We start from the raw sequence: 12797 nt of genomic DNA, 5'->3' as shown, positions 1-12797 counted from the left end.
GAGAAAAGTTGTCCAGACTCAATTATTCCCATCTCCTCTACAATATATTCCTTTAATACTGGCATTGGCTATAATTTAAATATCAAGATGGCTACACTTTCCTGCAGAATATGTAAGTCTGCTCTTATTTTGACTCTCATACATGCTTTGTAAATGTGTGCCCCCTCGTGAAAAAAAAATGCCCCCCCATTTCATTTGTTCTGGAGCCAACCCTGCACCCTGATACATTTCTGGGTGCCCAAGACTAAAACCCTTTTGATCTATCATTAAGAAACATATTAGAATATTACTAGGACCGAACATACCATTTTCCTTTGACCCGGCCATGGCTTTGCTGAACCTATTACCCTCTTGTCCCTGTAGGCTTAGACTCAGATTAATCCAACTAGCATTGAATTCAGCTAGATCCCTAATAGTGAAACTTTGGAAATCTCAAAGTAGCCCTTTACCTAGACTGCTGGATCACCCATATTGAAAACATTAACTTTAGAAGAATATGGACATTACAGAACTAACAAGTTGTCCTTTTTCCACAACATGAAATTTATATGGGAAACTATCAGAAAACGTTTACAATCAGACCTCCTCCCCATTATACACACCATAACCGAGTGATGATATACCCATTAGTTTCTACAAGAAACGCCATGAGGGGGATTGTCTCACCTCCATCCACACCTATATCCCCAGCCTCTCCCCTTCTATCCCTCCCTTCCCCTTCCATTCTAGTCTAAATCAGCAGATGATGAATCACAGGAGATATTTGGTTTGACTTTATATTTTCTTCGAATTGATCGAGAATTGAACCGGTTTGTTTCACTAATTGTTTACTGTTATTTATAGTTATTCAATGGACAAAATGTACAATTCTTTATGGACGTATATCAAGACATAATCTAACAGCTATCTACTCTCTCTACTGTCTACCATCCAATAACCTGTACTATATACCACATGATGTCAATTGTTTTGATTGTGTCTGCTTCGTAACATTTGTTAATAAAAACAAATAAATATTAAAAAAAAAAACAAAAAAAAACAGTATCTACCAAAAATGTGAATAAAAATATAGTAAAACAGTAATCACAAAAATATATTGTTTTAAAAGTAACTAAAGTAAAATAAAAGGATACACTGTAAAGTAGATACTTCTATAAGGAATAACTTTCAAAAATCTTGTGCTGCAGTAATAACTCAAAAAAAATAAAAAAATATGGTGCAATATTGTTTTAATTTAGGAGATTTGATCATAAGTCAAATCCACAAGTGCAAACTCACACTTCCTAGAGCTACATATAGCTTGTGGATACTCACATGGGAGATTAACCCCTCCTTGGGAGACAAACCGGCTTTAATTCTGATACAATACAGGTACAGCAATAACAAAACCCTGCACTGTCTTTCAGGGACGTTTTTACCTAGCCCTCTACAGAGTACTAATTTGTATAAGAGAATACAGTGGATAAGTGGTCACAATCAAACCTCTCCTTATGTGTGTCCATACTCCCGAGGTAGTACACGCCCCTCACAAAGACAGGCCAAAAACAGGTGCGCTGCCACAACTCCAAACTCCAACACGTGTTTCAACGGTTAACAGCTTTTTCAAGCATCCTATTAATAAAGAAACAGTCAATTAGAAGTTGGTAGTAGGTAGGTTGCAACAGAGCCAATAAATCTTGTTCTAACACCAGGAAAGGAAGACAAAATGTTTTACAAGGGGGGTGTTAGTTGGGCTTAACCACAATGGTACCTATCCACATAATATGCACAAAATGGAGGACAGTTAAAGCTCAGCAGAATGGTTAGTGCAGTAACTCTGCAGAGGTGCGGGTACACTAGAGAAAGCAAGCAGCAATATGCAGTGCATGTAGGTGTGTTTGGGTGACAGAGATTTAAAGTGAATTGGTCTGTACACCAGCTGGGATTGAGGGAAATTAATATTAAATGCAGCCCGAAAATCCATTGTGTGTGTGTGTGGGGGGGGGGGGGGGGGGATTAAATGCTTTCAGGAGTGCTCAATGCTTTTGGTGGTCAATAAGGTTGCCAGGATGCCTGCTAACACAAATTATATAACTGTTCTCTGTGTAATGAGGCCTCCTAGATTTGAAGTTTGACATAAAAATCTTGGCACCTAGCTGCTAGCTTTCTACATTATGGTAAATTGCAGGGTGAATACATCAGTTTATTCTTCAGGTGCTACCCACTTTTCAGAAAGCACACTAAGTTTAGAAGATGACAGAAATATTTGACACCTGTCAGCTTTCTGACCAGTTTTTTTATGGTGGATCTATAAGTGTGCGAGCTGTATGTGCTGCCAAAGTGACCAAAATAATTACAAAACAACAACAAGTATTGGCGCACATCCAAACACTTAAGTCCACATATTTATAACATATTTATACATGCTGCAAAAAATATTTTTGCTTGCTAAATATTCTTAAAATTGTTAAAATAAAATTGGGATCATTGTCACACAATATTATTAACATATATTTATGCTGCAAAAAATTTTGCCTGTTAAATTTGCTTTTAAATTTTTAAATAAAGTTGGGATCTTAGTCACACAATATGGCCATATTCTGCTAAGCCAATCACCACTTACAAGGTGTACCAAAATAGACTGGTCCTAACACTAATCAGTTTAGCTTTGCTGGGCTGATTCATTCAATTCTAATATTCAAATACAGAATTCCAACACTGCAGTACTATGCCTCAAATCATGACTGCACAGAATGAAACTCCATAGCTTTATAAATATACCACAATCACATTGTCTGGAACACACCTGGGCAGGGTGGTGTGCTTTAACCAAAGGGATTTGGTCAGCTCCCTATTTAAGAAATACAACAACAAGCGGGTTTGGTTAAGCAAACCAAAAAACATTTTATATATTAGCACACATATTGTGGGAGTGCTGCCAAAGTGACCAAAATAATTACAAAACAACAACAAGTATTGGCGCACATCCAAACACTTAAGTCCACATATTTATAACATATTTATATATGCTGCAAAAAATATTTTTCCTCTGTTCTTTGCTTGTGTCCGCTTCCTCAGCCTCTATGCAAAGCAGCTGACTGTATAATGCTTGGAGTATCTGGAGCTGGGGCCGTGAAGCTCCATCATCCCCACTTAGCTTAAGAGTGAGGCCTCCTTCTGTGTCGCTGGTTTGCTTTTTCTCTCCAAGAGGGCAGAATGCTTTTCAAATCTCATGCAGTAGAGATTGGAGATGGCTTTCCAGGATACTCTCCAACTCCATCCAAAGCACTCTAGCGGTCTCCATGTCCCAACTCTTACAGAGAAGGTGATTGTATCATGCAGGCCAAGGAGCCATTGTTATTCCGTTGCAGGATATCGTAATCCCAGAGTTTTGGGGGGTTCATTTGCGAATGCCCCAGACCTATGTTGCGTATCCCACACAGGACTCGGTTTTTAGATCTATACGTTGTTGAATCTAAGATGGCTGCCGGGTCTGTGTGGAAGCTGACTGCATAGCTGACCCAAAGAGCATAGGCCGAGACACTGTCAAATCATCTGCTCCTAGTTTCAATCTGTTCCCATTAAAGCGGTTATTCGTAAAAGTGTAAAATAATGGATATTTATAATATTTGGCTGGCCAAAAATCTTCTTAATTCTAGAAGCTTCAACAAAGTCCAACACAATGGAGAATTACTGGTTGAGTGTAACTGGTAACTGCTATAAGCTGTGATAATACAATTTATTTCACAACCTGACCAACAGTACATTATCCATTGACACAGCATCTATGCTTGATGTGTTCAGAGGTTTCTAGAAAAGTCTGGTATTTAGCCGTCAAGCATTAAGCATGCGCTATTTTAGGAAATGTTTCTATAGAGAGATTGAGCCCTGTATTAGCTCCCATCAATAAGTGTTATTTTTTTGAGTTTGTAATAGTAAAAGCACAGCTTTTATAATTTCAGCACAAAATAGACGCGTTAACAAATTTAAAAGTTGATGTACACATATTTGTATCATATTATTGTTACATTTATATATACACACTCACCGGCCACTTTATTAAGTACACCTTGCTAGTACCAGTTGGACCCCCTTTTGCCTTCAGAACTGCCTTAATTATTTGTGGCATAGATTCAATAAGGGGTTGGAAACATTCCTCAGACATTTTGGTCCATATTGACATGATAGCATCACGCAGTTGCTGCAGATTTGTTGGCTGCACATCTCCTGTTCCACAAGATCCCAAAGGTGCTCTATTGGATTAAGATCTGGTGACTATGAAGGCCATTGGAGTAAAGTGAACTTATTGTCAAGTTCAAGGAACCAGTTTGAGATGATTTGAGTTATGTGACATGGTGCATTATCCTGCTGGAAGTAGCCATCAGAAGATGGGTACACTGTAGTCATAAAGGGATGGACATGGAATGTAAAACCGTCTCAATACCATTGTTAGCCTGTTCTATAGCGATTTACTAACTGGGTGCAGCTTCTTTTAGCACAGTAATGCTTTTCACAGAGTACACTTTCCTGTAGTATATATATCTTGTCGTCTTTGGAATATAATGAAGTAATAAATTCCTCAGTATTGATGTGGCGTCGCTATGTGGACGACATATTTATACTGTGGAAAGTTTCTGTGACAACTTTAAAAGAATTTGTCTCTAACTTAAATAATAACAACTTAAATTTATTCCTTACTTATGAATATAGTGTATCAAAACTACCTTTTTTAGACATTATAATCCAAAAAGAAGGAAATAAACTCACCACAGAAATTTATAGAAAAACTACTGCAACAAATACATTGTTGCAGGCATCTAGTCACCACCCACCGTCCCTTATTAGAGGAATACCTACTGGGCAGTTCTTCAGACTCCGGAGGAACTGCTCCAGTAAGACTAAATATAAAACAGATGCAGAAGAAATGGCAAACCGGTTTAAAACAAGAGGATATTCTAATCGTAATGTAAAATATGCAATGAATCAGGCGCTTAAAACTGATAGAGACTCCCTATTGTGGGAGAAAAAGGAGAAAAAAACAGATAACTGAGTGAGGTTCATTACAGAATACAATGGTCACTGGAATCAAGTCCGTAACATCCTAAAAAGCAAATGGCAATTTCTACTCTCAGATGAAAGTATTAAAAAAGTGTTGTAGGTGACTTTCCATCTCTAGTAGCACGTAGAGCCCCTAACCTAAAAGACAGACTAGTAAAAAGTTATTTTTCACGCAATCCAAAAGCACAAAATTGGCTAAAAAAACGACAAAAACAGAATTTATGCTTACCTGATAAATTACTTTCTCCAACGGTGTGTCCGGTCCACGGCGTCATCCTTACTTGTGGGAATATCTCTTCCCCAACAGGAAATGGCAAAGAGTCCCAGCAAAGCTGGCCACATAGTCCCTCCTAGGCTCCGCCCACCCCAGTCATTCGACCGACGGACAGGAGGAAAATATAGGAGAAACCATAGGGTGCCGTGGTGACTGTAGTTAGAGAAAATAATTCATCAAACCTGATTAAAAAACCAGGGCGGGCCGTGGACCGGACACACTGTTGGAGAAAGTAATTTATCAGGTAAGCATAAATTCTGTTTTCTCCAACATTGGTGTGTCCGGTCCACGGCGTCATCCTTACTTGTGGGAACCAATACCAAAGCTTTAGGACACGGATGAAGGGAGGGAGCAAATCAGGTTACCTAAACAGAAGGCACCACGGCTTGCAAAACCTTTCTCCCAAAAATAGCCTCCGAAGAAGCAAAAGTATCAAATTTGTAAAATTTGGCAAAAGTGTGCAGTGAAGACCAAGTCGCTGCCTTACATATCTGATCAACAGAAGCCTTGTTCTTGAAGGCCCATGTGGAAGCCACAGCCCTAGTAGAGTGAGCTGTGATTCTTTCAGGAGGCTGCCGTCCGGCAGTCTCGTAAGCCAATCGGATGATGCTTTTAAGCCAAAAGGAAAGAGAGGTAGAAGTCGCTTTTTGACCTCTCCTCTTACCAGAATAGACGACAAACAGAGAAGATGTTTGTCTGAACTCTTTTGTAGCTTCTAAATAGAATTTTAGAGCACGGACTACATCTAAATTGTGTAGCAAACGTTCCTTCTTTGAAACTGGATTCGGGTACAAAGAAGGTACAACTATCTCCTGGTTAATATTTTTGTTGGAAACAACCTTTGGAAGAAAACCAGGCTTAGTACGCAAAACAACCTTATCTGAATGGAACACCAGATAGGGCGGAGTACACTGCAGAGCAGATAGCTCAGAAACTCTTCTAGCAGAAGAAATAGCAACCAAGAACAAAACTTTCCAAGATAACAACTTAATATCTATGGAATTTAAAGGTTCAAACGGAACCCCTTGGAGAACTGAAAGAACTAGATTTAAACTCCAGGGAGGAGTCAAAGGTCTGTAAACAGGCTTGATCCTAACCAAAGCCTGAACAAATGCTTGAACATCTGGCACAGCTGCCAGTCGTTTGTGTAGTAAGACAGATAAAGCAGAAATCTGTCCCTTTAGAGAACTCGCTGATAATCCTTTATCCAAACCTTCTTGTAGAAAAGAAAGGATCTTAGGAATTTTGATCTTATTCCATGGGAATCCCTTGGATTCACACCAGCAGATATATCTTTTCCATATTTTATGGTAAATCTTTCTAGTTACCGGTTTTCTGGCTTGAACCAGAGTATCTATCACAGAATCTGAAAACCCACGCTTTGATAGAATCAAGCGTTCAATTTCCAAGCCGTCAGCTGGAGGGAGACCAGATTTGGATGTTCGAATGGACCCTGAACAAGAAGGTCCTGTCTCAAAGGTAGCTTCCATGGTGGAACCGATGACATATTCACCAGGTCTGCATACCAAGTCCTGCGTGGCCACGCAGGAGCTATCAAGATCACCGAGGCCCTCTCCTGCTTGATCCTGGCTACCAACCTGGGAATGAGAGGAAACGGTGGAAACACATAAGCTAGGTTGAAGGACCAAGGCGCTACTAGTGCATCCACTAGAGTCGCCTTGGGATCCCTGGATCTGGACCCGTAGCAAGGAACCTTGAAGTTCTGACGAGACGCCATCAGATCCATGTCTGGAATGCCCCATAATTGAGTTAATTGGGCAAAGATCTCCGGGTGAAGTTCCCACTCCCCCGGATGGAATGTCTGATGACTCAGATAATCCGCCTCCCAGTTTTCCACTCCTGGGATGTGGATCGCAGATAGGTGGCAGGAGTGATTCTCTGCCCATTCTATTATGTTGGTCACTTCTCTCATCGCCAGGGAACTCCTTGTTCCCCCCTGATGATTGATATAAGCAACAGTCGTCATGTTGTCTGATTGGAATCTTATGAATTTGGCCTTTGCTAGTTGAGGCCAAGCCCTGAGAGCATTGAATATCGCTCTCAGTTCCAGAATGTTTATCGGGAGGAGAGACTCCTCCCGAGACCAAAGTCCCTGAGCTTTCAGGGATTCCCAGACCACTCCCCAGCCCACTAGACTGGCGTTGGTCGTGACAATGACCCACTCTGGTCTGCGGAAGCTCATTCCCTGGGACAGGTGGTCCAGGGTTAGCCACCAACGGAGTGAGTCTCTGGTCTTCTGATCTACTTGAATCACTGGAGACAAGTCTGTATAGTCCCCATTCCACTGTTTCAGCATGCACAGTTGTAATGGTCTTAGATGAATTCGCGCAAAAGGAACTATGTCCATTGCTGCAACCATCAACCCTACTACTTCCATGCACTGAGCTACGGAAGGACGAGGAATAGAATGAAGAACTTGACAAGCGTTTAGAAGTTTTGAATATCTGACTTCTGTCAGGAAAATCCTCATTTCTAAAGAATCTATTATTGTTCCCAAGAAGGGAACTCTTGTCGACGGAGACAGGGAACTTTTTTCTATGTTCACCTTCCATCCGTGAGATCTGAGAAAGGCCAGAACGATGTCTGTGTGAGCCTTTGCCTTTGAAAGAGATGACGCTTGTATTAGAATGTCGTCCAAGTACGGTACTACTGCAATGCCCCTTGGTCTCAGAACCGCTAGAAGGGACCCGAGTACCTTTGTGAAAATCCTTGGAGCAGTGGCTAACCCGAATGGGAGAGCCACAAACTGGTAATGTTTGTCCAGAAAGGCGAACCTTAGGAACTGATGATGTTCTTTGTGGATAGGAATATGAAGATACGCATCCTTTAGATCCACGGTAGTCATAAATTGACCTTCCTGGATTGTAGGTAGAATCGTTCGAATGGTTTCCATTTTGAACGATGGTACTCTGAGAAATTTGTTTAGGATCTTTAAATCCAGAATTGGTCTGAAAGTTCCCTCTTTCTTGGGAACTACAAACAGATTTGAGTAAAATCCCATTCCTTGTTCCGCCGATGGAACTGGGTGTATCACTCCCATCTTTAACAGGTCTTCTAAACAATGTAAGAATGCCTGTCTCTTTATTTGGTTTGAGGATAAGTGAGACATATGGAACCTTCCCCTTGGGGGTAGTTCCTTGAATTCCAGAAGATAACCCTGAGAAACTATTTCTAGTGTCCAGGGATCCTGAACATCTCTTGCCCAAGCCTGAGCAAAGAGAGAGAGTCTGCCCCCTACTAGATCCGGTCCCGGATCGGGGGCTACTCCTTCATGCTGTTTTGTTAGCAGCAGCAGGCTTCTTGGCCTGCTTACCCTTGTTCCAGCCTTGCATCGGTTTCCAGGCTGGTTTGGTTTGTGAAGCATTACCCTCTTGCTTAGAGGATGCAGAATTAGAGGCCGGTCCGTTCCTGAAGTTACGAAAGGAACGAAAATTAGACTTATTCTTGGCTTTGAAAGGCCTATCTTGTGGGAGGGCGTGGCCCTTTCCCCCAGTGATGTCTGAGATAATCTCTTTCAATTCTGGCCCAAAAAGAGTTTTACCCTTGAAGGGAATATTAAGCAATTTTGACTTGGATGATACATCCGCTGACCAAGACTTTAGCCAAAGTGCTCTGCGCGCCACAATTGCAAACCCTGAATTTTTCGCCGCTAATCTAGCTAATTGCAAAGTGGCATCTAAAATAAAAGAATTAGCCAACTTGAGTGTGTGAACTCTGTCCATAACCTCCTCATATGGAGTCTCTCTACTGAGCGACTTTTCTAGTTCCTCGAACCAGAACCACGCTGCTGTAGTGACAGGAACAATGCACGAAATGGGTTGCAGGAGGTAACCTTGCTGTACAAAAATCTTTTTAAGCAAACCCTCCAATTTTTTATCCATAGGATCTTTGAAAGCACAATTATCCTCGATAGGAATAGTAGTGCGCTTGTTTAGAGTAGAAACTGCCCCCTCGACCTTAGGGACTGTCTGCCATAAGTCCTTTCTGGGGTCAACCATAGGAAATAATTTCTTGAATATAGGAGGGGGGACAAAAGGTATGCCGGGCTTCTCCCACTCCTTATTCACTATGTCCGCCACCCGCTTGGGTATAGGAAAAGCGTCGGGGTGCACCGGAACCTCTAGGAACTTGTCCATCTTGCATAATTTTTCTGGAATGACCAGGTTGTCACAATCATCCAGAGTAGATAACACCTCCTTAAGCAGTGCGCGGAGATGCTCTAATTTAAATTTAAATCTCACAACATCAGGTTCAACCTGTTGAGAAATTTTTCCTGAATCTGAAATTTCCCCATCTGACAAAACCTCCCTCATGGCCCCTTCAGATTGGTGTGAGGGTATGACAGAGCAATTATCATCAGCGCCCTCCTGCTCTTCAGTGTTTAAAACAGAGCAATCGCGCTTTCTCTGATATGCAGGCATTTTGGATAAAATATTTGCTATGGAGTTATCCATTACTGCTGTCAATTGTTGCATAGTAATAAGCATTGGCGCGCTAGAAGTGCTAGGGGCCTCCTGCGTGGGCAAAACTGGTGTAGACACAGAAGGAGATGATGTAGAACTATGTCTACTCCCTTCATCTGATGAAACATCTTGGGCAATTTTACTATCTGTGGCAGTACTGTCCTTACTTTGTTTGGACGCTATGGCACAATTATCACATAATTTTGAAGGGGGAGACACATTGACTTTCATACATATAGAACATAGCTTATCTGAAGGTACAGACATGTTAAACAGGCTTAAACTTGTCAAAAAAGCACAAAAAACGTTTTAAAACAAAACCGTTACTGTCTCTTTAAATTTTAAACAGAACACACTTTATTACTGAAAATGTGAAAAAGTATGAAGGAATTGTTCAAAATTTACCAAAATTTCACCACAGTGTCTTAAAGCATTCAAAGTATTGCACACAATTTTCAGAGCTTTAACCCTTAAAATAACGAAACCGGAGCCGTTTTAACCCCTCTACAGTCCCAGCTACAGCCTTTGCTGCGACTCTACCAAACCCAGGGGGGAATACGATACCAAAAGAAGCCTTCTAGGAACTTTTCCAACTACTTTCAGATCCTCACACATGCATCTGCATGTCTTGCTCTCAAAAGTAATTGCGCAGTAATGGCGCGAAAATGAGACTCAGCCTACAACTGGGAAGGCCCTTCCTGACTGAAAAGGTGTCTAACACAGTGCCTGACGTTAAAAAACATTCCCCAAGTTTATAAGTGTGAATAACAAGCATAAACATGAATAAAATGCCCAAATAAAGCAATCGATTTTGCCCATAAAAGTGTCTACCAGTTTTATAGCCCATATTAAGCCCTTTATTCTGTTTGAGACTAAGAAAATGGCTTACCGGTCCCCATGAGGGGAAATGACAGCCTTCCAGCATTACACAGTCTTGTTAGAAATATGGCTAGTCATACCTTAAGCAGAAAAGTCTGCTAACTGTTTCCCCCAACTGAAGTTACTTCATCTCAACAGTCCTATGTGGAAACAGCAAACGATTTTAGTTACTGTCTGCTAAAATCATCTTCCTCTCACAAACAGAAATCTTCATCCTTTTCTGTTTCAGAGTAAATAGTACATACCAGCACTATTTTAAAATAACAAACTCTTGATAGTAGAATAAAAAACTACAACTAAACACCACATACTCTTAACCATCACCGTGGAGATGTTGCCTGTGCAACGGCAAAGAGAATGACTGGGGTAGGCGGAGCCTAGGAGGGACTATGTGGCCAGCTTTGCTGGGACTCTTTGCCCTTTCCTGTTGGGGAAGAGATATTCCCACAAGTAAGGATGACGCCGTGGACCGGACACACCAATGTTGGAGAAAATTACAAGGTTGTTTTCAATGTGGTAATTGCGTATTTTGTAAATTTTTGGTTAAAACCAAACAATTTAGTACTGGTGACAAAATATACGAAATCAGACAATTTATAAATTGTAAATCTGATAATGTAATATATTTACTGTATTGCCTGTGCCCCTTATATTACACAGGAAAAACTAAGAGAATTTTGAAAGATAGAATTACAGAACATTGCAATGATATCGCTAATGCAAAGGAAGGAAACATTAATAGTAATATAGCCCTACACTTTAAACTTTGTCATAATTGTTCAGTGGATGACCTCAAAGTAATAGGCATTGAGAAATGCTCCCTTCATGGTAGAGGTGCTGATATAGACAATCTACTTCTCAGAAAAGAGGTAGCTTGGATATATAGATTAAAAACTCTGTCACCAAAAGAAGCTTGGACAAGTTCACTGTAGTAAAAGATTTACATTTGTTCGCCAGAAAAATTGTTCTTTCACAAGTTATGTCTAAAAATAAAAAGAAATATCTAGACAGACCAGAGCAGATCAAAATCACTGAGGAAGATAAAGATACCCTTATGATCTTGGAAAATCTGATTAGAGAGGGTGAAATAGAAGAATTCCCTAATGATAGTACAGCAGAATTTACAACTATAATAAATCCTGCACAAGGCATGGTTTGTCCAACATCTAATTTTAGACCAAAGTCAAATTATATGCCACCCCTGTCTTTAGTACCAGCAGTTAACCTTTTTGTTAAAGAAGTTGAAAAAGAAATTGAGAAATTATCAATCGATAAAATAATCGATGATAATCTATCTAGGCAGGAAAGAATTGCCCTACAAGAACTTATGAATACCCCTGGTATCATCATAAAGCAGGCCGATAAGGGCGGTAATTTAGTCATTATGAATGAGACAAATTACGCTTTGGAGGTTAAACGACAATTAAATAATAAGGATCAATATGAACTAGTGCAAGAGAATCCTATCAACAAAATACAAGGTGAACTGTTACATATACTCAATAAAGCAAGAAAAGATGGGGTTATTAGTAAGAAAGAATGTGACTATTTATATGTGAAATTTCCTAAAATACCAGTTTTTTTACTGTATCCCCAAATTACATAAAAATATGCAGGACCCCCCTGGACGTCCTATAATTTCGGGGATCGGTAGCGTCACTGAACATATTGGTAACTATGTGGATAACTACCTCAAACCTTTTGTTTCTTCCCTACCTACGTTTGTATTAGATACTACTGACCTGCTAAGGCAGCTTGATGGGATAGAAGTAGAGGAGGATACTCTACTAGTGTCATTAGATGTGGAAGCCCTCAATTCCTCCATTCCTCACTCCTTAGGAATTGAAGCAGCCCAACATTTTCTTGAATCCAGAGGCATTCAGTTTGAAAAACACAGTAAATTTGTAACTGATTTGCTAAAATTTATTTTGGAAAATAATGTTTTCAAATTCGACAATAAATTCTACAGACAAATTAGAGGCACAGCGATGGGGGGAACTTGTGCCCCCTCATATGCATGCCTTTATCTAGGCTTATGGGAGCTTCTTGTCGTCTTTGAGGAATATAATGAATTAATAAATTCCTCAGTATTGATGTGGCGTCGCTATGTGGACGACATATTT

Source organism: Bombina bombina, chromosome 6 (assembly GCF_027579735.1).
Source record: "Bombina bombina isolate aBomBom1 chromosome 6, aBomBom1.pri, whole genome shotgun sequence".
Classification (NCBI taxonomy): Eukaryota; Metazoa; Chordata; class Amphibia; order Anura; family Bombinatoridae; genus Bombina; species Bombina bombina.
The sequence above is the reverse complement of the archived record's forward strand: the minus strand, read 5'-3'. Positions refer to the sequence as shown.